The sequence below is a fragment of the Anomaloglossus baeobatrachus genome, chromosome 1 (genome assembly GCF_048569485.1).
Source record: "Anomaloglossus baeobatrachus isolate aAnoBae1 chromosome 1, aAnoBae1.hap1, whole genome shotgun sequence".
In the NCBI taxonomy this organism is placed as follows: domain Eukaryota; kingdom Metazoa; phylum Chordata; class Amphibia; order Anura; family Aromobatidae; genus Anomaloglossus; species Anomaloglossus baeobatrachus.
The window spans coordinates 390,820,339-390,847,629 of NC_134353.1; the positions used below are offsets into that span (position 1 = coordinate 390,820,339).

The window sequence follows — 27,291 nt, forward strand, 5'->3', positions numbered from 1 at the left end:
TACGACTGTCATGTTGGAGGTAGTGCAACAAAAAGGCACTCATGTGTCTTGCGCAGCCATGCGGACCAAGTCCATGCTGTGTTTGTGGCATAGAGGTGCTACCCGTTCTTTCTTCCTCTGACATCTGACCCCAACCTCTTTCAACTGAAATTTGACCAAGGTCTCCCTCATCCGCTGAGTCTTCCATGTCCATGGACAGTTCGTCCTCCATTTCTTCATGTTCTCCTGCACCTTGCTCAACATTTCGCCTGCTACTATGCGCCCTTGTCGATCCCTGTCCCCCATGGTCCCATGCCTGCTGCGTTGGTGATGATGAACGTCTGGACCTTCGTGATGTTGTTGTCCCTTGCGCATATGAATCCTCCTGTAGTTCCTCCCCTTCATGTTGTCCCACCCCCTGACTCCGAATAGTGTTTAGCGTGTGCTCCAGCATGTAAATGACTGGAATCGTCATGCTGATAATGGCATTGTCAGAGCTAAACATATTCGTCGCCATGTCGAAACTGTGCAGAAGGGTGCATAGGTCCTTGATCTGAGACCACTCCATCAGGGTGATCTGCCCCACCTCTGCATCTCGTTGGCCCAGGCTATACGTCATGACGTATTGCACCAGGGCTCTGCGGTGCTGCCACAGTCGCTGTAACATGTGGAGAGTTGAATTCCAGCGTGTCGCCACATCGCATTTCAGGCGATGAACCGGCAGGCCGAAAGACTTCTGGAGCGATGCAAGTCGCTCTGCTGCGGCGCTTGAACGGCGGAAGTGAGCTGACAGTTTTCGTGCCCTGTTCAGAAGGCCATCTAGGCCGGGATAGTGTGTTAAAAATTGCTGCACGACAAGGTTCAACACGTGAGCCATACAAGGTACGTGTGTCACCTTGCCCAGGCGAAGTGCCGCACCCAGGTTTGCAGCATTGTCGCACACGGCCTTACCAGGCTGCAGTTTGAGTGGAGACAACCATTTATTAAACTCGGACCGCAAAGCTGACCACAACTCCTCAGCTGTGTGACTCTTATTACCAAGACATGTCAAGCTAAAGACCGCCTGATGCCGTTGCGCTCTGCTGCCAGCATAGTAATGAGGGGTGCGTGATTCCTTCTGCGCAGTGAGAACGCTGGTGGCCTGACCAGGCAGGCTTGGGGCGGAGGTGGAGGACCCAGATGAGGTGGAGGATGCAGAAGCAGTGGCGGAACTTGGACAGACAGAGGATTGACACACAAGTCGTGGGGACGGCAAGACTTGTGCAGCAGACCCTTCACCATCTATCACCATAGTTACCCAGTGCCCAGTCAGCGACATGTAACGTCCCTGTCCATGCTTACTGGTCCAAGTATCGGTGGTGAAATGCACCCGTTCACACACAGAGTTTCTCAAGGAAGCGGTGATGTTGTGTGCGACATGCTGGTGTAGCGCGGGCACACCTTTCTTAGAGAAGTAGTGGCGACTAGGCATCTGGTACTGGGGCACAGCGACAGACATAAGGTCTCTAAAATCCTGTGTGTCCACTAGGCGGAAAGGCAGCATTTCGGTAGCCAACAGCTTACAGAGGGATAGAGTCAACCTCTTAGCTTTGTCATGGGTCGGAGGAAGTGGCCTTTTATTTGACCACATCTGAGGGACAGAGATCTGGCTGCTGTGTGTAGACGGTGTTGAGTAGGGTGTCCCTTGAAAAATGCAGGTTTGTGAGGAAAGTGCAGGCGGAGACATGATGTTGCCTTCATCCAACGTTGGTGCTATCGATGTCTGAGAGAGCTGTACACACTCACTTGTTTCCCCTTCCAAACCAACTGACGACCTTACAAGCAAACTGCCTGTTGCGGTTACAGTGGTGGAAGTTTTGCGTGGAAAAACAGGTGTGGCAGCTGTCCCCACAGTCCTAGAAGATGAAGAGCGCGCGGATGCAGTGGAAGGGGCGGGCGGTGGATGGTTCGCTCCACTAGGCCGCATTGCAGCACGGTGAGCTTCCCACCGGGACTTATGATATTTAGTCATGTGACGATTCATGGAAGAAGTTGTCAAACTGCTGAGGTTTTGACCTCTACTAACAGAATCATGACAAATGTTACATATCACATGAGTTGGGCGATCTTTTTCGATGTGAAAAAAGGACCAGGCTAGGCAAGGCTTAGAGGCCATGCGACCTGTTGATCCACCCCGAATAATGCTCATAGGCAGAGTGGTGGCTGAGGATGCAGTTGTAGACGTGCTACCAGTGCTCCGACTCTGTCCAGGAAGGCGCAAGGTAACTTCGTCGTCGGTTGCATCCTCCTCCACCGCCTCTGTTGACCTCCTCGAGTGCCTGACTGGGGGTTGACAGTAGGTGGGATCTAGAACGTCATCATCAATTGTTGTGTTTGCACTCCCCTCCCCCTCAGACCGAGCCTCTTCTTGCCCTGACCGAATATTTAAGTTGTCATCCCAATCGGGTATCTGCGTCTCATCTTCATCAGTATGTTCCTCATTGTCTATAACCACAGGTGTTACAGTTTGTGACAAAGGGTCAACATTATGCTCAGAAACTTGGTCCTCACGGCCTGAATCTGAGTCACAAAGGTTCTGGGCATCACTGCAGACCATTTCCTGTTCTGTACTCACTGTAGCTTGGGAGCAGACCTCTGATTCCCAGGCTATAGTGTGACTGAACAGCTCTGCAGACTCAGCCATCTCAGTTCCACCATACTGTGCAGGGCTGATGGAGACTTCAGAGCTGGGAGAAAGCAAGTTTGATTGGGATGACAACTCAGAGGACTGGTGTTTTTTGGATGCGGTACTTGAAGTGGCAGAGAGGGCACTTGTTGGACCACTTGAGATCCATTCAAGCATTTTCCTTTTTTGCCCATCATCTACCTTTGTTCCTGTTGTTCGTGTCCGTAACAAAGGGAGCACATCGGATTGTCCACGGTAAGTAGTAGACATCTTACTTTTGCTGGTAGATGGTCTATCTTCAGCAGATGATAATGGAGCTTTGCCACCTTCCCCACGGACAAAACCTTTTTTGCCTTTTACACCACGCCTCTTCCCCTTTCCACCAGCATCTGTCATTTTGCCACTCATGTTGATTGCGACAAGATTGTGGACTGAAAATGTGGTAGTAAAAATTGAGAGGTGGTGAAGATTGCAGTGGTGGTCTAGCTTTATTAACAGCAGAATAATAAAGAATAAATATCCCTGACAATGCAACTTAGTTATAATTAGTTGGAGTGTGCAACGCAGGCAGACGTGCTGCAAATGTCTTTGCACTAGTGGGACTATAGCAAAGTCCAATAGCCACGTATAGGATGCCACTAGGTACACTGAGTGTTTGCTAGTATAATGGCTTGGTTAGAATGAGTTGTAGTGTGCAACGCAGGCAGACGCGCTCTGCAAATGTCTTTGCACTAGTGGGACTATAGCAAAGTCCAATAGCCACGTATAGGATGCCACTAGGTACACTGAGTGTTTGCTAGTATAATGGCTTGGTTAGAATGAGTTGTAGTGTGCAACGCAGGCAGACGCGCTCTGCAAATGTCTTTGCACTAGTGGGACTATAGCAAAGTCCAATAGCCACGTATAGGATGCCACTAGGTACACTGAGTGTTTGCTAGTATAATGGCTTGGTTAGAATGAGTTGTAGTGTGCAACGCAGGCAGACGCGCTCTGCAAATGTCTTTGCACTAGTGGGACTATAGCAAAGTCCAATAGCCACGTATAGGATGCCACTAGGTACACTGAGTGTTTGCTAGTATAATGGCTTGGTTAGAATGAGTTGTAGTGTGCAACGCAGGCAGACGCGCTCTGCAAATGTCTTTGCACTAGTGGGACTATAGCAAAGTCCAATAGCCACGTATAGGATGCCACTAGGTACACTGAGTGTTTGCTAGTATAATGGCTTGGTTAGAATGAGTTGTAGTGTGCAACGCAGGCAGACGCGCTCTGCAAATGTCTTTGCACTAGTGGGACTATAGCAAAGTCCAATAGCCACGTATAGGATGCCACTAGGTACACTGAGTGTTTGCTAGTATAATGGCTTGGTTAGAATGAGTTGTAGTGTGCAACGCAGGCAGACGCGCTCTGCAAATGTCTTTGCACTAGTGGGACTATAGCAAAGTCCAATAGCCACGTATAGGATGCCACTAGGTACACTGAGTGTTTGCTAGTATAATGGCTTGGTTAGAATGAGTTGTAGTGTGCAACGCAGGCAGACGCGCTCTGCAAATGTCTTTGCACTAGTGGGACTATAGCAAAGTCCAATAGCCACGTATAGGATGCCACTAGGTACACTGAGTGTTTGCTAGTATAATGGCTTGGTTAGAATGAGTTGTAGTGTGCAACGCAGGCAGACGCGCTCTGCAAATGTCTTTGCACTAGTGGGACTATAGCAAAGTCCAATAGCCACGTATAGGATGCCACTAGGTACACTGAGTGTTTGCTAGTATAATGGCTTGGTTAGAATGAGTTGTAGTGTGCAACGCAGGCAGACGCGCTCTGCAAATGTCTTTGCACTAGTGGGACTATAGCAAAGTCCAATAGCCACGTATAGGATGCCACTAGGTACACTGAGTGTTTGCTAGTATAATGGCTTGGTTAGAATGAGTTGTAGTGTGCAACGCAGGCAGACGCGCTCTGCAAATGTCTTTGCACTAGTGGGACTATAGCAAAGTCCAATAGCCACGTATAGGATGCCACTAGGTACACTGAGTGTTTGCTAGTATAATGGCTTGGTTAGAATGAGTTGTAGTGTGCAACGCAGGCAGACGCGCTCTGCAAATGTCTTTGCACTAGTGGGACTATAGCAAAGTCCAATAGCCACGTATAGGATGCCACTAGGTACACTGAGTGTTTGCTAGTATAATGGCTTGGTTAGAATGAGTTGTAGTGTGCAACGCAGGCAGACGCGCTCTGCAAATGTCTTTGCACTAGTGGGACTATAGCAAAGTCCAATAGCCACGTATAGGATGCCACTAGGTACACTGAGTGTTTGCTAGTATAATGGCTTGGTTAGAATGAGTTGTAGTGTGCAACGCAGGCAGACGCGCTCTGCAAATGTCTTTGCACTAGTGGGACTATAGCAAAGTCCAATAGCCACGTATAGGATGCCACTAGGTACACTGAGTGTTTGCTAGTATAATGGCTTGGTTAGAATGAGTTGTAGTGTGCAACGCAGGCAGACGCGCTCTGCAAATGTCTTTGCACTAGTGGGACTATAGCAAAGTCCAATAGCCACGTATAGGATGCCACTAGGTACACTGAGTGTTTGCTAGTATAATGGCTTGGTTAGAATGAGTTGTAGTGTGCAACGCAGGCAGACGCGCTCTGCAAATGTCTTTGCACTAGTGGGACTATAGCAAAGTCCAATAGCCACGTATAGGATGCCACTAGGTACACTGAGTGTTTGCTAGTATAATGGCTTGGTTAGAATGAGTTGTAGTGTGCAACGCAGGCAGACGCGCTCTGCAAATGTCTTTGCACTAGTGGGACTATAGCAAAGTCCAATAGCCACGTATAGGATGCCACTAGGTACACTGAGTGTTTGCTAGTATAATGGCTTGGTTAGAATGAGTTGTAGTGTGCAACGCAGGCAGACGCGCTCTGCAAATGTCTTTGCACTAGTGGGACTATAGCAAAGTCCAATAGCCACGTATAGGATGCCACTAGGTACACTGAGTGTTTGCTAGTATAATGGCTTGGTTAGAATGAGTTGTAGTGTGCAACGCAGGCAGACGCGCTCTGCAAATGTCTTTGCACTAGTGGGACTATAGCAAAGTCCAATAGCCACGTATAGGATGCCACTAGGTACACTGAGTGTTTGCTAGTATAATGGCTTGGTTAGAATGAGTTGTAGTGTGCAACGCAGGCAGACGCGCTCTGCAAATGTCTTTGCACTAGTGGGACTATAGCAAAGTCCAATAGCCACGTATAGGATGCCACTAGGTACACTGAGTGTTTGCTAGTATAATGGCTTGGTTAGAATGAGTTGTAGTGTGCAACGCAGGCAGACGCGCTCTGCAAATGTCTTTGCACTAGTGGGACTATAGCAAAGTCCAATAGCCACGTATAGGATGCCACTAGGTACACTGAGTGTTTGCTAGTATAATGGCTTGGTTAGAATGAGTTGTAGTGTGCAATGCAGGCAGACGCGCTCTGCAAATGTCTTTGCACTAGTGGGACTATAGCAAAGTCCAATAGCCACGTATAGGATGCCACTAGGTACACTGAGTGTTTGCTAGTATAATGGCTTAGTTATCAGTTGGAGTGTGCAGAGGACAAGAGGGTACAGTGGCAGGATTGTGGTGCTCTGGGTAGAGGAATGGAAGACTGCCTTTCTATTCCCTCCTAATGGTGAAATGCAGGTAGGAAATCCCTGACCTGGGCTACACAGACGCTGTTGCTGTTTGCAGGACCTGTCACCTATGGCTCTCTGACCCTGCCGGTTGGAGCCCTTAAAAGGACTGCTATAAAGTGCTCTCCCTAAGCTGTCTAACGCTGTGTATGCAGCGCATACAGCTGTATCGGCTATAGGACTCAGGAAGACGGAGCTGCGACAGTGATGTCTGACACCAAAGACGCAGAAGGCAGATAATGGCGTCCGTGAAGAAAATGTCCGGTTTTATAATGCAGGGACATGTGACATGCAGATCCTATCACACATGCCGTTGCTTCTCTGGCTCAAAGTCCACTTAGCTGTGTGTGTGTCTGGGATTGGCTGACATGCTGGCCCGCCCCACAAGACGCGCGCACTTAGGGAAGGAAGACAAGAAAAAAAAAAAAAAAAAATGGCGATCGCCATTATAGAAACAGCAGTGATCTGAAGGCGCTGTTCACGCACACTATACACTGAAATGTGATAATAGTTTGATTCACAGAGTGACTTACACTATTACAGCAGAAACCAAGCTATGATTTAGCTGTTTTTTGGCTGCTAGAACCGTTCTCGAACGTTTCTAGAACTACCGAGCTTTTGCAAAAAGCTCGAGTTCTAGTTCGATCTAGAACATGCCCCAAAATCACTCGAGCCGCGAACTGGAGAACCACGAACCACGAACCGCGCTCAACTCTAGTTGAGACACTACCTGTACACCCTTATCCTCCCACATTTTCTGACATTGGAGTTCTTCTAATTCTAATAATCTTTGATATTGTGTAAATAGAAATATGATGTTCAAAGTTCAAAGAGACATGTCATAAGGCAAACAAAATTAAGAAATGCAAAAAAATGAAATTAATTAATGGGTAAATTAATTAATATTAACCTGTTCGCGACCACCGACAGTAAATGAACATTGGCGTTTGCTGGGTTCACTTATAGGTATTTTCTGTCACCAAGGCCTCTCAAGGTCACTTCAAATGTAATGTGGTCCCTAATAAAATGGTTTTCTAAATTTTGTTGGAAAAATAAGAAACTGATGATAAACTTTGAACCCTTCTAACTTCCTAACAAAAAAAAAAATTATATTTCAAAAATTGTGCTGAGGTAAAGTAGAGATATGGGAAATGTTATTTATTAATTATTTTGTGTGATATAACTCTCTGGTTTAAGGGTATAAAATTGCAAATATTCCAATATTTTCTCAAATAAACATAAAATTATTGTTTTAAATTTACTACTATCATGAAGTACAATCACTGGGATCTGTTGAAGCATTCCAGAGTTATAACCTGTCAAAGTGATGCTGGTCAGAAATGAAAATATAGACCTGGTCACAAAGGCAAAAATAGGCTCTTGCGCAAAAGGGTTAAATATTAGTTGTAATGCAGTAATGTGACGCCCCTGGACTAGTCAGGTCGTCACAGGGTACTGCATGCTCTTCATCTCCCAGTGCAGGACTCAACCCTCCATGATTCTGGGTTCCCAACTTGCAGCACTGCCTTCACCAGCATCTAAAAATCCTAATCACACCTCGCACCACACCCTGTCGGGCACACCAGTGGGCTGCTAAGCTAGTATAGGGCCGCCCACCTAGGGGTCAGGCAGGGAGGTGGGAGGTGACAAGTCAGTTGAGTGGTAGCCCTCGAGCAGTAAGGAGCTCAGGGAAGCTGGGAGTTGGAGCTCCCAGAGGAACGTAGATTGGGTTGCAGATGGTGGTCTGGGCTCGGAGGAGTTGGAGACCCAGTCGGGGGATATTGGGACTGGGTGTTGGCTTAGTCTAGGAGGACGGTCGGCAGCTGCAGTCCAATAGCCGGTCTGGGGCTGAAAGCACGTCGGGGAACTGGACCCCAGGTCGGAGAAAGGCTTCAAGCAACCTGGCAATTAACTTGCTGCAGGGGACGGAACCCGGACGAGCTCCCCCAAGAGGACAGCGGCACCCAGAGACTTGGTTTACCTTGTTGTCAGCATCTGCTTTCCTTCTGAGTGAGTACCTGTTCAGCCCCTGCTATCAGCGAGCCTGAGCTTCCCCTGCAATCCTTCCCACCATCCAGAGTCCCGGGGCCTTCCCCTACCCGTGGAGGGTAACGTCATCTGGCTGCTCCATCACCCTGGGTACTCCCAACGGCAGCAGCGGTACTTCCTATTACCGCACACTACGGGTGGCGTCCGTTAAGATGACGATTCTGCTGAGGTTCCTATATTTACTAGAGACACTTCCCATACCAATCCCTAAGTTGGTGATCAGAAGATTCCAGAGATGGTTGAATAGCTATGTCTGGGCCTATAAATGTCATCGAATTGCACAGACGGTACTGTTGGCCTCTAGGAAGATGGGCGGCCTAGCTTTTCCAGACGTGGAAATATTACGTAGCTACACACCTGAGAAGTGTCCCTGTGTGGGCCAGTTTGTCCTCGGTGGGTAGGTGGATGGAAGTGGAACGAGCTTGGCTGGCCCCCGTTCATCCTGCTGCCCTACTATAGATGGGCTCTCCTTGTCCCCCAGACGCACTCCTTCTGGGACCTATAGCACTTACCAGATGTATCTGGCGGATGGCTATAAAAATCTTTCCACTCACCTCGGCTGGGTCCCCACTGACGCCATTTTTATATACTCCAGCTTTGAAGGATAGCGCCGATAAGGTAATTGACCCATGGATTCGTGCAAGGCTTTTCCACTTTAAAAGATATAATAGATTCCTGCATAAATACATTTCTACCTTTCTCAACCTTGCGAGAGAGATTTGGAATTCCTAGGGAGGCCTTTTATACATATGCACAGTTATGTCATTTGGACATTTCTATGATCAAGTCCACTACGTTTTCTAAGCTCACCCTGTTCGAGGGCCTATGCAGGCAGGGCGCTTCAACAAAGGGGCTAATCTCTCGCTCATATGACATGCTTACTTCACACACAGAAATACAACATTTGTATATGACGAAGTGGGAGACATATCTGGGAAGGGTGATACCGAAACCGATGTGGCAGGCCATCTGCGATCGAGCGGCAAAGACTTCTATATGCACTACACGAAAGGAAAAAAAGTACAGAATGTTAATGCATTGGTACCATACCCTGGAGGTCCTCAGTAGGCTTTTTCCTAACACATCGGACCAATAGTGGGGATGTGCAAACGATAAGGGATCTCTCACGCATATGTTTTGGGACTGCGAGGTCCTTGTTCCCTTTTGGAGAGAGGTGGAGAGATTGATCAGTGGAGGTTTGGGGTATTGGGTCGCATTGGACCCCTTTAACTACCTTCTCAATGTTTCGCCTTTGGGGACCTTTAGGGTATGACCGCACTTTGCGTTGTTCTAAACGCATGTAAAAACGCTAATTGATGCCCAAGTTGATTTTTGTCTTTTTGACCATAGAAGCAGCTATGTAAGAAAGACTAAGTAAGAAAGTAAAAAAAAACTTAAAAATCCCAACAAAAAGAAAAAAAAAGTCACAGAAAAAATACCATTATTTATACAAAAACAAAAAGGAACAAAACAAGTAGACATATATGGTATTGACGTGTCCAGTATGACCTGATCTATAAAACTGTCACACTATTTAGTCCCTTTAGTGACCAGTTTTAAAAAAAAAAGTGGCAAAAAACTACTTTTTCATTTTATCGCAGGAAAAAAGTGGAATAAAACGCGATCAAAAAGTTGAACATAAATAAAAGTTGTATTATTGAAAACTACATCTTGTCCCATAATAATCAAGCTGCCACCCAGCTCTATCAGCGGAAAAATAAAAAAATTATAGGTCTGAGAATACAGCAATGCAAAAAAAATATCTTTTTTTTTTTAAAAAATGTTTTTATTGTGTATAAGCAACAAAACATAAAAAAATGATATCATTGTGGTGCCGCTGTAATCTTACTGACCCTAAGAATAAACCTGTGCTGTTACTTTTACCAAACAGTGAACATCGTAAAAAAAGAAGTATATTCCTGAATTGCTGTTTCATGTTCATTCTACCTCCCAGAAATGAGAATAAATACTGTGAGTGCACCCTAACTCCATCAAACACCTCCGGGATGACCTAGAGATTGCAAGCCAGGTCCTCCATCCAACATCAGTGACTGACCTGATCAATGCTCTTTTGGATGAATGGGCAAAAATCTGTATACTGACCCCCCAAATTCTTTACAAAGCCTTCCTAAACAGTGGGAGCTGTATTATATGCACATGGATTGTTCCTTACTTTGGCAGCGCGACATTTGACCCCTTCTTATATGATTTATCCTGTATTATATGCAAAGGGAGACCAACCATATTATTAACTATAGATTTAGATGGGAAGCCATAACACTTCCCTGGGTGTAATGAGGGTGTCCCAATACTTTTGTCCATATGGTGTGTAATAGGTTCTGCTTCTTCCAGTGTTGGGAATTGGAGATTGCTCCTCTGCTGAAATCTGTTATGTCAATGAGGATTATAATCAATTCTGGTATATATTTTAGGGAAACGCAAGCGTAGCGAGGAGAAGGAGGTTCCTCGCAAGAAGCGCCGCATTTCCAGCCACGGTAAGCACTAAATATAACTGTCATTCCAGTATCTTTACATTGTGCTCTAAGGCTCGGGATCACATTACCATTGGTTTTTTCAGTTTTTTAATGATTTAGGATGAGAAAAATGGAAATAAAAGAAAGGTTCCAAACATATTCATTTAAATGGGGATGGAAGAGTCCTAAAATGTCTTCTGTTTGACTGCAATATATATTTTTTTTATTATTTCTTTCCCACAAACTGCCATACATGTATAGCACAATGATTGTGACAGCTCAGAAGGTGAGTGGGGAAAATTATCAGCAGATGTCAGTTATGGATCATAGCAGGCGCCCTGCTGTAATGGCTGCTGTCGGTGTTATCACCGAATGTGGGTCACTTTAACCCACCCCTCTGATAATACTGTCAGTAATGCCAGTGATATCGCTTTGCTTGAGGTTGGGGGTCTCCCAATTTGTACCCATCGGCAACCCATGCTTGCAGTCATATGGTGTCAATAGCAGTCATGATGATCCCAAGTGAGTAATGGCTTGGGGTCACCCAGCTACAGTGGTCTCTAAAGTCATACCGTAAGCAGGACCTGGCATGGCTCTGGTCAGTGTGAGGGGATCACCACAAGCTTAGTATTTCCAGCTGAAAAATCTGTGTTGGCAGGAAAAAGGCTGCATAAGACGCGCACATTTTTACCTTTTCATTAAAATAGGGGAAAAATGTGGAAAGAAATGACATGCTGGAGATCTGAAACTGCTTCAAATCTGCAATGAAAAAAAATAAGTCCTACTTTATATAATAGGCTAAGTGTCCTATATACCTTATGAAGAGGTAGAAATAGTTGAGATGGCCTCTAGCTCTCGGAGCCAGCAAGTCGGGGGTCTGTGCCAAAATAGTTGTCCACTGGTCATCTGTCATAGAGCCCAGAACTCGTTCCCAATTCCCTCTATCCTGCATCAGGAATTTATTTACCATATTTCTCAGTTTATAAGATGCATCGGATTATAAGACACACCTCAAATTCAGAGCAAAAAAAGGTGAAAATTAAAATGGGGTCTGTTTTATAATCCAGTGGTGTCTTACTGAAGGGGGCTGCAGCAGTGGTGGACTGGAGTCACAGGAGGCAGGGGCGGTGGATGTTCCAGAAACTGTAGGCTGTGCTGTTGCTGCGGCAAAAACTGAGGTTCGGTCCCCGGCGGGCATGAGGACTTTAAAGAAATGGTGCCCAGAGTTAGTGCAGATTGACTTCTCGGCTCAATGGCAAGCAAAGATCTCATATGCGCAAGCGCCACCTCTGGGCGCCATTTTCCTGAAGTCCACTGCTGGGAGATCAAAAGGCCAAAGGCGGCGCGTGCGCAGATGAGAGATTGAGCCGGGAGTTCCATCTGCACAAGTGCCGACACTGGGTTGCATTATTTGAAGTCATCACCCCCCACCCCCCCAATGCCAGTCCAGCCGCCGGAGAGCCCCACACAGCCACCGCAGCCTCGCCGCAGTATTTCCCGGTCTCTTGCAACAGCTAAATTTAGATTATAAGATGCACCCCTCACTTTCCTCCCAAATTTGTGGGAGGAAAAGTGCGTCTTATAATCCAAAAAAAATAAATATTTGGGCAGTATGTTCGTATGTAACATTGATATAATTTGCCTCCCAGCTGCGTGTCTCATCTATAGGTAATGATAGGAGGTATGTGGTAGTATGAACTCGGTTTGGATCTGGGCAAAGCCTTTAAATATATAGTTATGGAATAGTTGAGACACTACCTGTACACCCTTATCCTCCCGCATTTTCTCACATTGGAGTTCTTCTAATTCTAATAATCTTTGATATTGTGTAAATAGAAATATGATGTTCAAAGTTCAAAGAGACATGTCATAAGGCAAACAAAATTAAGAAATGCAAAAAAATGAAATTAATTAATGGGTAAATTAATTAATATTAACCTGTTCGCGACCACCGACAGTAAATGAACATTGGCGTTTGCTGGGTTCACTTATAGGTATTTTCTGTCACCAAGGCCTCTCAAGGTCACTTCAAATGTAATGTGGTCCCTAATAAAATGGTTTTCTAAATTTTGTTGGAAAAATAAGAAACTGATGATAAACTTTGAACCCTTCTAACTTCCTAACAAAAAAAAAAATTATATTTCAAAAATTGTGCTGAGGTAAAGTAGAGATATGGGAAATGTTATTTATTAATTATTTTGTGTGATATAGCTCTTTGGTTTAAGGGTATAAAATTGCAAATATTCCAATATTTTCTCAAATAAACACAAAAAATATTGTTTTAAATTTACTACTATCATGAAGCACAATCACTGGGATCTGTTGAAGCGTTCCAGAGTTATAACCTGTCAAAGTGATACTGGTCAGAAATGAAAATATAGACCTGGTCACAAAGGCAAGAATAGGCTCTTGCGCAAAAGGGTTAAATATTAGTTGTAATGCAGTAATGTGACGCCCCTGGACTAGTCAGGTCGTTACAGGGTACTGCACGCTCTTCATCTCCCAGTGCAGGACTCAACCCTCCATGATTCTGGGTTCCCAACTTGCAGCACTGCCTTCACCAGCATCTAAAAATCCTAATCACACCTCGCACCACACCCTGTCGGGCACACCAGTGGGCTGCTAAGCTAGAATAGGGCCGCCCACCTATGGGTCAGGCAGGGAGATGACAAGTCAGTTGAGTGGTAGCCCTTGAGCAGTGAGGAGCTCGGGGAAGCTGGGAGTTGGAGCTCACAGAGGAACGTAGATTGGGTTGCAGACGCTGGTCTGGACTCGGAGGAGTTGGAGACCCAGTCCGGGGATATTGGGACTGGGTGTTGGCTTAGTCTAGGAGGACGGTCGGCAGCTGCAGTCCAATAGCCGGTCTGGGGCCGAAAGCATGTCGGGGTACTGGACCCTAGGTCGGGGAAAGGCTTCAATCAACCTGGCAATTAACTTGCTGAAGGGGATGAAACCCGGACGAGCTCCCCCAAGAGGACAGCGGCACCCAGAGACTTGGTTTACCACGTTTTCAGCATCTGCTTTCCTTCTGAGTGAGTACCTGATCAGCCCCTGCTATCAGCAAGCCTGCGCTTCCCCTGCAATTCTTCCCTTCCCCTGCAAACCATCCAGAGTCCTGGGGCCTTCCCCTACCCATGGAGGGTAACGTCATCTGGCTGCTCCATCACCCTGGGTACTCCCAACGGCAGCAGCGGTACTTCCTATTACCGCACACTACGGGTGGCGTCCGTTAAGATGACGATTCTGCTGAGGTTCCTATATTTACTAGAGACACTTCCCATACCAATCCCTAAGTTGGTGATCAGAAGATTCCAGAGATGGTTGAATAGCTATGTCTGGGCCTATAAATGTCATCGAATTGCACAGACGGTACTGTTGGCCTCTAGGAAGATGGGCGGCCTAGCTTTTCCAGACGTGGAAGTATTACGTAGCTACACACCTGAGAAGTGTCCCTGTGTGGGCCAGTTTGTCCTCGGTGGGTAGGTGAATGGAAGTGGAACGAGCTTGGCTGGCCCCCGTTCATCCTGCTGCCCTACTATAGATGGGCTCTCCTTGTCCCCCAGACGCACTCCTTCTGGGACCTATAGCACTTACCAGATGTATCTGGCGGATGGCTATAAAAATCTTTCCACGAACATCACAGCTCGGCCGGCCATCGTGTGCGCTGCATTCCTCTGACCTACGCAGAACTGCGCCCACCCGCGCCGGACAGTCATGCCGTAGGGTCCGGGCACCATGAACAAGTACGTGAGAGTGCGCAAGATCGGCGAGGGCTCCTTCGGGAAGGCCATTCTGGTGAAAGCCAAGGAAGATGGCAAACAGTATGTCATCAAGGAAATCAGCATCTCTAAGTGGGTTTCCTGTCCTAAGATGAGCGGACCTATCTCTCTGGTGGTGCTGTCGTGGCTTCTGGAAAAAATCATTACCGATGTCAAACAAAGAAAGGGCAGGATCGAGGAGAGAAGTGGCTGTGCTGGCAAACATGAAGCATCCGAATATCGTCCAGTACATAGAATCATTTGAAGAAAGCGGCTGCCTTTATATTGTGATGGATTATTGTGAAGGAGGGGATTTGTTTCAACGAATAAATGCACAAAAAGAAGTTTTATTCTCAGAAGATCAGATCCTAGATTGGTTTGCTCAGCTCTGTTTGGCTCTGAAGCATGTTCATGACCGAAAAATTCTCCATCGAGATATCAAGTCTCAGAATATCTTTTTGACCAAAAGTGGGACCATCCAGCTGGGGGACTTTGGAATAGCGAGGGTGCTGAACAGCACCGTAGAACTGGCCCGAACATTTATAGGAACTCCGTATTACCTGTCTCCTGAAATATGTGAGAATCGGCCCTACAACAATAAGAGTGACATTTGGGCACTGGGATGTGTCCTGTATGAAATGTGCACTCTAAAACATGCGTTTGAAGCCGGTAACAGGAAGAACTTAGTTTTGAAGATCATTCGAGGATCTTATCCTCCCGTGTCCGTGCATTATTCATATGATCTTCGCAACCTGCTATCTATGCTTTTTAAGAGGAATCCCAAGGATCGTCCATCTGTCAACTCCATATTGGAGAAGCCTTTTATATTTAAACGCATTGAAAAGTTTTTATCTCCACAGCTTATAGCTGAGGAGTTTGGTATGGGAGCAGTTTTGAATCCACCTAAGCCTGTAGGCCATGCCGTAGCTGCCAAAAGACCAGCACAAGTCACCCCATCAGCCTCCCCTCTGGCTCAGAAGATCACCAAACCAGCTGCTAAGGACGGAGTGCCTTTATCTGTCAAAAAGTCTGGAGATGCTACTAAGAAGCATTACGAGAGAAAGCCACAGATGAAACACAGACAGGCCCCAGCAGTGCCAATGAAGAAAATGAATCCAGTAGAAGACGGGAGGAAAATGTTAGAGAATGTGGTGAAGAAAAATTGGCTGGACATTAGACCGCGTGAAAGAGAGAAGAGACAGAGAGAACAGGTGAACTTACTGAAAGCTGAACAGATGAGACGACTGGAGAAGGACAGGTTGGAGTGGATAAATCGCGAAAGGGAGCAAGGCTGGAAGAATGTGTTTGGCTCCGGAGGAAGTGTGGACATGAAGGTGAACTTACTGAAAGCTAAACAGATGAGACGACTGGAGAAGGACAGGTTGGAGTGGATAAATCGCGAAAGGGAGCAAGGCTGGAAGAATGTGTTTGGCTCCGGAGGAAGTGTGGACATGAAGTTGAACTTACTGAAAGCTGAACAGATGAGACGACTGGAGAAGGACAGGTTGGAGTGGATAAATCGCGAAAGGGAGCAAGGCTGGAAGAATGTGTTTGGCTCCGGAGGAAGTGTGGACATGAAGCAGAAACAGAAGCCATCAGATGACAGAGAAGTCAAGCACAGAGGAGAAGTCCAGAACCCTAATGCAGCACCTAAACATCGAGGACATGCAGCTGCTGAAAGAGCAAGACAAGTTGAGGAATTCTGTCAGAGGAAGCAGGAAGCCATGCAAAACAAAGCGCGTGCGGAGGAACACATGGACGCTCTGTACAGCCTGGCAGCTATGTATGGAGGCAGACCAAGCTCTGCTGGAGGAGGGAAGGCCCGGCACAAAGAAGAACAGGAATACTTGGCGAGGTTCAGGCAAATCGGGCTCCAGAATTTCAATGAACGTCAACAAATCAAAGCTAAACTGCGTGGGGAGAAGGAAGAAGAAGGAGGCCAGCGTGATAAGGATGACGAAGCTGAGCTGAGAAGAAAGAAGATTGAAGCTTTAAAGGAAGAAGAAGGAGGCCAGCGTGATAAGGATGACGAAGCTGAGCTGAGAAGAAAGAAGATTGAAGCTTTAAAGGAAGAAGAAGGAGGCCAGCGTGATAGGGATGACGAAGCTGAGCTGAGAAGAAAGAAGATCCCGACCCGGACCCGAGCAGAAGGGATGCTGAGAACATGCTCTCTGCCTGATCTATCAGAGTTGTTTAAGACGTTGGTGGACGTGCCAAGTGTGGCTGACCTGCAGGGAGAAGAGAACCTGGAAATAGAAGATATTGAAGACGAGCCTGTACGAGATGTCGATCATTCAGATTCTGAAGACACTATGTTTGGAGAGACAGACCGAGATCTGCAGGAACTACAGGCATCAATGGAGCAGTTACTAAGGGAAGAGTCAAATGAAGATTACTGTGGAGCTGATGATACCATAAATGAAGATAAAAATAAAATGAATGAAGACAAGAATAATGATGTAGAGCCTGAGGAGGCTGACGTAGAGGACGAGGAGAATCAGCCAAGCAGTGAAAGTGCAATTAATGAAGAATGGCATTCAGATGACAGCAGCGAAGATTTCGAGAATGAATATGATGGTGACAGCGTTTCTGGACACCTGGAGGAACTGAGGCTGAAATTAGAGCAAGAGATTGGGCTTGAAAAATTCATTGAGGTTTACAACAAAATAAAGGCCATACATGAAGATGAAGATGAGAATATTGACACATGTTCAACAGTTATGCAAAACATTTTGGGCAGTGATCATCTGTATTTATATCCCAGGATACTCCGTCTCGTCATGGCTGATGGAGCATACGAAGATCATGATGAATAAATATCTCAGGATCCTCATATACAAAATATTGCTGCTCGACTGTCTGCATCAAATTTAGCCATTCTGCTGCAAAAATAAAATATTTTTTTTTTCTATCGGCATGCAATGTGAAAGTCCATATGTATTCACCCATAGCGTATGAACATGAGGTACGTATTACTTCTTGGAAGGCTGAGTAGATGAGAGCGGCGGAGCCATAATCTATGACATATTTGTACTTTTTGTTGATGTGTTCATGCTGTCCTATTAAAGCTGGGACACGGGTTTTCTGGTGTCAGTGATACACGTACTCGCGTTTTATTACCGGGGCCAGGAACGTGTTTTGTCTTCAGCCTGAAAAGAAATCAAATCCAATGCATTGCCATCTGCTTTCAATGCTCTTGTTTTTTTTTCCACTTTTGATATTTCTTAATGAAAAAAATGTTTTCAATAACTTGTTCATGTCTAATTTATTTGTCTGTTTGTGTTAAGACCACAGGAATAGATTGAGAATTTCCTTTTTGCTGAATTAATCTGTTTTCTTACCAGGGACTAATGAATAATAAAAATATTAGCCAATCTCTGGTTTATTGTGACTGTATAATGGCGTCAGTGTGGGCTCCGCTATTACTTTTTCACAATCCATAAATTATCAAACGTTTGCTGCAAAAAAAAAAAAAAAAATCTTTCCACTCACCTCGGCTGGGTCCCCACTGACGCCATTTTTATATACTCCAGCTTTGAAGGATAGCGCCGATAAGGTAATTGACCCATGGATTCGTGCAAGGCTTTTCCACTTTAAAAGATATAATAGATTCCTGCATAAATACATTTCTACCTTTCTCAACCTTGCGAGAGAGATTTGGAATTCCTAGGGAGGCCTTTTATACATACGCACAGGTATGTCATTTGGACATTTCTATGATCAAGTCCACTACGTTTTCTAAGCTCACCCTGTTCGAGGGCCTATGCAGGCAGGGCGCTTCAACAAAGGGGCTAATCTCTCGCTCATATGACATGCTTACTTCACACACAGAAATACAACATTTGTATATGACGAAGTGGGAGACATATCTGGGAAGGGTGATACCGAAACCGATGTGGCAGGCCATCTGCGATCGAGCGGCAAAGACTTCTATATGCACTACACGAAAGGAAAAAAAGTACAGAATGTTAATGCATTGGTACCATACCCTGGAGGTCCTCAGTAGGCTTTTTCCTAACACATCGAACCAATGTTGGAGATGTGCAAACGATAATGGATCTCTCACGCATATGTTTTGGGACTGCGAGGTCCTTGTTCCCTTTTGGAGAGAGGTAGAGAGATTGATCAGTGGAGTTTTGGGGTATTGGGTCGCTTTGGACCCCTTTAACTACCTTCTCAATGTTTCGCCTTTGGGGACCATTAGGGTATAACCACACTTTGCGTTGTTCTAAACGCATGTAAAAACACTAATTGATGCCCAAGTTGATTTTTGTCTTTTTGGCTTTTTGCCCATAGAAGCAGCTAAAACGCATCCATTTGCATTGCTTTTCCATCGCTTTTATGATGCGTGTTATGTGCTTTTTGTTATATTTCTATGTGCGTTTTGATCGTAATTAAAAAGCTGTGTTTGTGCGCACCGATTTTAAAGAAATAAAGTTGTTTGTTCAATTCGTGAAGTATTTGGAAAAAAAAAAAAAGGTAGAAATAGACATCTACTGATGTCATTTCCTACTTGCTGCCATTTTCTGGATCAAAAGTTAGTTAATATTGCAACTAACTATGCTAGGCATCAGAGGAACAATACGTTTAAGAAGATCTCAAAGGCATCGTTTATTCTTGATCTTGATGCTTTTACATCGTCGCAGAAGGATGCAGGTGTGTGTTTTAAAATTAATATTTTTTTATTTAATTTTAAATTTAACATTAAATGTTTCTTAAATTTTGCTTATTTTAAAATTAAATTTAATAATATTTATATTTAACAGCAGCTGCAAAATTTTACCGGAATGTGGGTACATCCTCTATTAAGGGAGAGACATCAAAAAGGACACTTCAATAATTTTTATTGTGAGTTGCGCAAGTAAGTTATGTGTAAACGATGTAAAGGCTTCATGCTAATTTCTTTAATTATGTAACCTTTGTGTTGTTTTTTGTAAATTATTATTTTTTTTAATTTATATTTGAGAATTCTTATAATGCAAGCATGTTGTTTTTTTTTTTTAAATTATTAATGAAATAGTTTTTATTTTGAAATTAATTTTGCACATTTTTCAACATTAAAGGTATGGTGATAAATTCATAGCTTTTTGCCAGTTACCAATACATGGTTTTGATGATTTGCTGTTGCTTGTACGTTCAGAAATCACCCATGCTGATACGTTTATGCGGCAAGCAATATCAGCTGAGGAAAGGCTTCTTGTGACTTTAAGGTATTTTTTTTTTTAATTATTTTTTAATTTTTTCATGCTATTTTTTAAATTAATTTTTATATTAAGAATTATTTTACATTTTTTAACTTAAAATTACAGATTTCTGGCTACTGGCGAAAGCTTTGCCTCGCTGCATTTACAATTTCGCCTTGGTAAAACGACAATTTCGGAAATCGTAAATGAAACCTGTGGAGCAATATGGAAAATTCTAACTCCAATTGTGATGCCAATGCCAAATAATGAGTTATGGATGAATGTTGCTAAAAATTTTGAAGAAGTAGCCAACTTTCCAAATTGTTTCGGTTCTATAGATGGCAAACATATTTGCATTCAACAACCACCTAGATCATGATCTACATTTTTTAATTAGAATTTTTTTTTTTTATAGTACTAATGGCTGTAGCTGATTCAAATTATAATTTTATAGCCATAGATGTCGGTTCCTATGGAAGCACAGGGGATTCTAGAATTCTGCAAAATTCTGAGTTTTGGAATCAAATTAAAATTAACAATGATGCTTTCCCACAGCCTAAACCATTACCTGGCTCAGAAGAACCCACACCTTTTGTTTTTGTAGCAGATGAGGCATTCCCACTTCTCCCCAATCTGCTACGTCCATATCCCAGGCGAGGTTTGGATGCTAGTAAGCGCATATTTAATTACAGACTAAGTAGAGCCAGAAGGTATGTCGAGTGTACCTTCGGCATCATGTGAAGCCAATGGCGTGTTTTACATACCGCAATTCAGATAGAAATATCTACTGTGGATAGAGTGGTGAAAGCACGCTGTGTATTGCATAATTTCCTACGAAAATATCGTAACGAACATGGTCGGCCTGGGATCTTTTTATGGACAGTCGTAACTAGTTGTTAGAACAAAAAATATCTACCTTTTTTTTTAAATGCTCAGGTGTTTTGCATGTATCACATGTTGGCTATCCTTCCTGCTCTTCCCTTCCCCTTTTTCCCTTTGTCTGCCCCTAGTCCACAAGTATTGTCTGTACAACTTTGCAGTTTTATGTTTAAATGAAAAATTCTTACTAATAAATAAACAGTTTATAAAACAAAAAAAAAAAAGAGAAGCAGTGTGGTCCTTCTCTTACCTCTCCAGCTCACTGTGACACTATAACAGGGGAGCGGAGTTTTGTCATTGGCAGCCGAAGGTCACATGATGACCTCCGAGTCTGCCATGTGCGGTGACCGGCGATCTACCAGTCTAACAGTGACAGTATAATGCATTGCCATGCTGGTGCATGGCAATCTATAAAACCAGCGTTCAGACTAAGAAAGGTTAAAGTCCTATATGGGGACTAAGTAAGAAAGTTAAAAAAAACCTTAAAAATCCCAACAAAAAGAAAAAAAAAGGCACAGAAAAAATACCATCATTTATACAAAAACAAAAAAAGTAGACATATATGGTATTGACGTGTCCAGTATGATCTGATCTATAAAACTGTCACACTATTTAATCCCTTTAGTGACCAGTTTTAAAAAAAGTGGCAAAAAACTACTTTTTCATTTTATCGCAGGAAAAAAGTGGAATAAAACGCGATCAAAAAGTTGAACAGAAATAAAAGTTGTATTACTGAAAACTACATCTTATCCCATAATAATCAAGCTGCCACCCAGCTCTATCAGCGGAAAAATAAAAAAGTTATAGGTCTGAGAATACAGCAATGCAAAAAAAAATCTTTTTTTTTTAAAAAAAAACGTTTTTATTGTGTATAAGCAACAAAACATAAAAAAATGATATAAATGTGGTGCCGCTGTAATCTTACTGACCCTAAGAATAAACCTGTGCTGCTACTTTTACCAAACAGTGAACATCGTAAAAAAAAAAATCTATTCCTGAATTGCTGTTTCATGTTCATTCTACCTCCCAGAAATGAGAATAAACACTAATGTGAGTGCACCCCAACTCCATCAAACACCTCCGGGATGACCTAGAGATTGCAAGCCAGGTCCCCCATCCAACATCAGTGACTGACCTGATCAATGCTCTTCTGGATGAATGGGCAAAGATCTGTATACTGACCCCCCAAATTCTTTACAAAGCCTTCCTAAACAGTGGGAGCTGTATTATATGCACAGTATGTGATTGCTCCTGAAGAAGGAGAAAGATTTCTCCAAAACACGTAGAAATAGTAACTGAAAAGAATCCTCTGGATTGTTCCTTACTTTGGAAGCGCGACATTTGACCCCTTCTTATATGATTTATCCTGTATTATATGCAAAGGGAGACCAACCATATTATTGACTATAGATTTAGATGGGAAGCCATAACACTTCCCTGGGTGTAATGAGGGTGTCCCAATACTTTTGTCCATACGGTGTGTAATAGGTTCTGCTTCTTCCAGTGTTGGGAGTTGGAGACTGCTCCTCTGCTGAAATCTGTTATGTCAATGAGGATTATAATCAATTCTGGTATATATTTTAGGGAAACGCAAGCGTAGCGAGGAGAAGGAAGTTCCTCGCAAGAAGCGCCTCATTTCCAGCCACGGTAAGCACTAAATATAACTGTCATTCCAATATCTTTACATTGTGTTCTAAGGCTCGGGATCACATTACCATTTGTTGTTTCAGTTTTTTAATGATTTAGAATGAGAAAAATGGAAATAAAAGAAAGGTTCCAAACATATTCATTTAAATGGGGATGGAAAAGTCCTAAAATGTCTTCTGTTTGACTGCAATATATATTTTTTTTATTATTTCTTTCCCACAAACTGCCATACATGTATAGCACAATGATTGTGACAGCTTAGAAGGTAAGTGGGGAAAATTATCAGCAGATGTCAGTTATGTATCATTGCAGGCGCCCTGGTGTAATAGCTGCTGTCGGTGTTATCACCGAATGTGGGTCACTTTAACCCACCCCTCTGATAATGCTGTCAGTAATGCCAGTGATATCGCTTTGCTTGAGGTTGGGGGTCTCCCATTTTGTACCCATCGGCAACCCGTGCTTGCAGTCATATGGTGTCAATAGCAGTCATGATGATCCCAAGTGAGTAATGGCTTGGGGTCACCCAGCTACAGTGGTCTCTAAAGTCATACCGTAAGCAGGATCTGGCATGGCTCTGGTCAGTGTGAGGGGATCTGCACAAGCTTAGTATTTGCAGCTGAAAAATCTGTGTTGGCAGGAAAAAGGCTGCATAAGATGCGCGCATTTATTAATACATTTTTACCTTTTCATTAAAATAGGGGAAAAATGTGGAAAGAAATGACATGCTGGAGATCTGAAACTGCTTCAAATCTGCAATGAAAAAAATAAGTCCTACTTTATATAATAGGCTAAGTGTCCTATATACCTTATGAAGGGGTAGAAATAGTTGAGATGGCCTCTATCTCTCGGAGCCAGCAAGTCGGGGGTCTGTGCCAAAATAGTTGTCCACTGGTCATCTGTCATAGAGCCCAGAACTCGTTCCCAATTCCTCCTATTCTGCATCAGGAATTTATTTACCATATTTCTCAGTTTATAAGACGCACCAGATTATAAGACTCACCTCAACTTCAGAGCAAAAAAAGGTGAAAATTAAAATGGGGTCTGTTTTATAATCCAGTGGTGTCTTACTGAAGGGGGCTGCAGCAGTGGTGGACCGGAGTCACAGGAGGTAGGGGCGGTGGATGTTCCGAAACTGTAGGCTGTGCTGTTGCTGCAGCAAAAACTGAGGTTCGGGCTCCGGCGGGCATGAGGATTTTCGGCTCAATGGCAAGCCAAGATCTCATATGTGCAAGTGAAACACCCGCGCCGGGGCTTGCAGGGCTCGCACGGTCACCGGGCCGGTGATATTCGGGGTCAGGCTGTGAGTGGCCTGACCCGGCTTCCGTGACCCACGGCGGGTTTCAATAAAAGGAAAGTCCGACAGTCAGTCCGGTGTTACAAGGGGGATGGAAGGAGGATAACGGGGTTCCTGGAGAGCTTGCCATCACTCTCCCCCAGGAAACGGTATGGGACGGGGACGGGGGATGCTTGCAGCGTCACCCGTGGTTTGCGGCCAGGTGTTCAGCCGCCGCTGCGCAGTCTCTCTCCGGGGCAGGTGTTACAGGCAGCCGGATGGAATCGCTCCCCACGGGTGGAGCGGGGGAGCCCCAGGAGGTTAATGAGACCCAGGGCAACAGTATTCAGGGACACCGGGGGCACAGGGCAGCGGCATTACTCACAGTAGTCACGGAGTGCGGTTCCAGTTGTTCTTTATTAAAAGTCCGTTCCACATCGCACCCGGGTGCTGGTCCTCGCCGCCTGTAGCCTTTGGTCGGTCCCGGGCAGGTAGGAGGAAGGGCGTCCGGTGAGGTGGTCTGGGGGTCACTCCCTTCCGTGTGCGTTAGTGCCGTCCCCATAGCATAGAGCATCTTGGGAACTCGCCGCCTCTCTGTCTCTCTCTTGCCCGGTAGCGGGCACACACCAACCACCACAGGGTACAACTTTCTCCAGGGATCCCCAGTCCTCAGCTCCATTCCCTTCCTCCAGATGTTATCAGCCCTGGTCTCGTGGCATCTCCTCAACAGGAGCTCTCCTGTGTAAGTCTGCACTCCACTGCAGCCTCTGACGTTCTGACAAACTTTCTGTGTGTTCTACACTAAACTCACTCCTATTCAGGCCCCCCTCTCCTTGGTTGTCATGGGGACCTGCCTGTGTCCAGCCACCTGCTCATTAAGGAGACAGGATGAGTCATGGACTCAAAACTTCATGCTGCAAAAGCTATCAACTCCTTCCAGCCAGTGTGTGTGTGTGTGTGTGTGTGTGTGTGTGTGTGTGTGTGGACTTTTCTCCTCCTGCCCGGGAAAAATGGGGTAACATTTAATACCCTGTAACGACCCGGTTGCAGGGGCATTACACTAGCGCTACCTCTGGGCGCCATTTTCCTGAAGTCCGCTGCTGGGAGATCAAAAGGCCAGAGGCGGCACGTGCGCAGATGAGAGATTGAGCCGAGTATTCCATCTGCACAAGTGCCGACACTGGGTTGTATTATTTGAAGTCATCACCACCCACCCTCCAATGCCAATCCAGCCGCCGGAGACCCCCGAACAGCCGCCCACAGCCGCCGCAGCCTCGCCGCAGTATTTCCCGGTCTCTCGCAAATTCAGATTATAAGATGCACCCCTCGGTGGCCTGGCTATGGAGGAGTAAAGACACACGTCTCTCTAGCTCCCAGCCCAGGCCGACAGAATCACAATATTACAGAGCACCACAGCACCCAGAAAGACCTCCATGGGTGCTAGAAAGAAGAAAGGAGCACCCTCCAGCGCGACAGGCACCGTGGAGCCCCTGTCCCAGGACATATCCTGCTTCATGTAGCGGGCCAGACGGGGCAGCGGGGACCAGGGCCTGTAATGGCGTCGCAGGCGGGCGGCGGTGCAGGGCAGAGGGAACCGCCGGCAGACACACTCACCCCTGGAGAGAACAGCGAAGGAGCAGCGGAACCGGTGGAAGGCGAGCAGGCAACAATTCAAATGCAGGTCAGAGGAGGAGGGGGTGGACTGGGACCCGCACCACGAGGCCAAGATGGCGCCGCGGTGGAAGCAGGAGGAACACTAGAGCTGGCAGCACAGTCGGAGGTGGAGGGAGGACCTCAGGAGCGGTGTGGGGAGATAAGCGGCGCCCGGGGCATGCTGCAGGCAGGGACACCAGTGAAAAGATAATCCCAGACACCTCTCCAAAACAGCAGGCAAGTGGGCACAGACAGGATCCACAAAAACATTATGAGGCTGATAGGATGGGACAGCAGCCACCCCCCATAGTGGAGCACATGGAGGGCCTCCAGACTGCAGCTTCACCATATACAGAGGCAACCCCAGCCCATGACTCACAGCATATAGCTCAGTCTCAGGAGACGGGGACCCTGGATCAGGGGAAGGAAGCCCAGTCTCAGAATACAGGCATTCCCTGGGGAGGCGCTGACACCCCACAGGGAACCCAGGATCAAATGCTACAGCAGGGGAATGAAGGCCTCAGTTTCTTGAGGAAGGCAGCCCTGACAGATCTTCGGGACTTATGCAACAGAATCAAAAATATGCCATCAAGGGAGGAGATGGAGAGCTATGTTACCCAATTAGAAAATGTATATAAAGCCGAACTGATGGCCCTGAAAGATGATATACAGCACGTGGGGGAGAGAGTGACCGCCGTGGAGGCAGCCATCACATCTATGTCACAAACATTGAACACCCACTCCTCTGACCTGTCAATCCATTCTTACCAACTGCACTACCTAGCTGATCAAATGGATGATGCAGAAAACAGAGGAAGACGAAATAATATAAGGATACGGGGCCTCCCAGAGTCTATTGAACCGGGTGAGCTGGACAAAACAACACGTCACTTATTCAACTCACTCCTACAGGTCCCTCTGGATACCAACCTTGAATTAGATCGAGTTCACAGGGCCTTAGGACCCAAATCACTGGACAAAGCCTACCCCAGAGACGTGATCTGCAGAGTTCATTGTTATCAGCTAAAAGATGCCATAATGGCACGGGCCCGTGCTTCTGGAACCATCCGTCATCAAGATACACAACTTCAAATACTCCCAGACTTATCAAGATGGACACTGCAAAAACGGAAGGCGCTGAGACCTCTTTTGGACGTCCTCCGGCGACACAACATGCCATACACGTGGGGATTCCCGTTCCGCCTAAGGGTTTGACAAGACGGTAGAGTCCATACCCTCAGCCACCCCAGAGGAATCAACGCCTTTACTGCAGCTTTACGCCTTCCGCCGGTGGAGGTCACGGACTGGCCCCAGCTGCCCTCAGGCCTTTTGGGAGGGGAACCCCCACACCCAGCGCCGCCACTTCCTCAGAGAAGGCGGGACCCTAGAAGGAGGGGGGATGATCACTGAGTTTGGAGTTGCGCGCTGAGAGGTCATCGCTTTCCAAGTCATTACCAGTTTTTCGTTCACAGAGACACCCATTACTTCTCCCTCGGAAGAAACTGATGAGACTGTCTTATCTGAGGCGGAGATAGAGGGAGAGGCGCAAACAGTGTGATCAAAGACGAGAAGACCATCATAGGGGCAGTCAAGCCTGCCGCCTTAGAGACAGTGGTAGTCACTTGAAAAAATCAAGGGAGAGGTGGGGGGGAAGGGGAAAAATGGGGGGCGATTGACTCTCGATGAAGGGTGCTCGATACACTATTTGAAAATCTTTTTTTGTTGTTTATGATATCAGGACTTTACCCAGAGCGGTGGTTATGAGATAACTGTTGATATGTTTTGAGTTTCAGATTGTGGTTCTGTCGGTGTGGGGGGAGATCTCCTCGGTGGAAAGCTCGCTACCAACAGGGGGAGTTTTACCTCGCTGGATGCGGTATATTAGGAAAACTACTTCCCCCATACCCTCTGACTCTGGGGGTACCCCTCCTTTAGGGGACACCCTACTACCTCCTACTTCAATACTCTATTCTTCCTGATTCTTTAAAAACTCTCTGAGCTTTCGCTTTTTTTTTTTTTCTCTCTCTCACTTCCCTATCAACTCCCCTCTTCTTTCTT

At 45.6% G+C, this 27,291-nt stretch overlaps 1 protein-coding gene and 1 pseudogene across 1 annotated transcript in view; one reads left to right on the forward strand and one right to left on the reverse strand.

Annotated features, from left to right (window-relative positions):
• Positions 1-27,291, reverse strand: part of LOC142315607 (uncharacterized) — a 214,621-nt gene that overhangs the window by 17,379 nt on the left and 169,951 nt on the right. The window lies entirely within an intron of this gene.
• Positions 14,769-17,497, forward strand: LOC142303296 (serine/threonine-protein kinase Nek1 pseudogene; annotated as a pseudogene).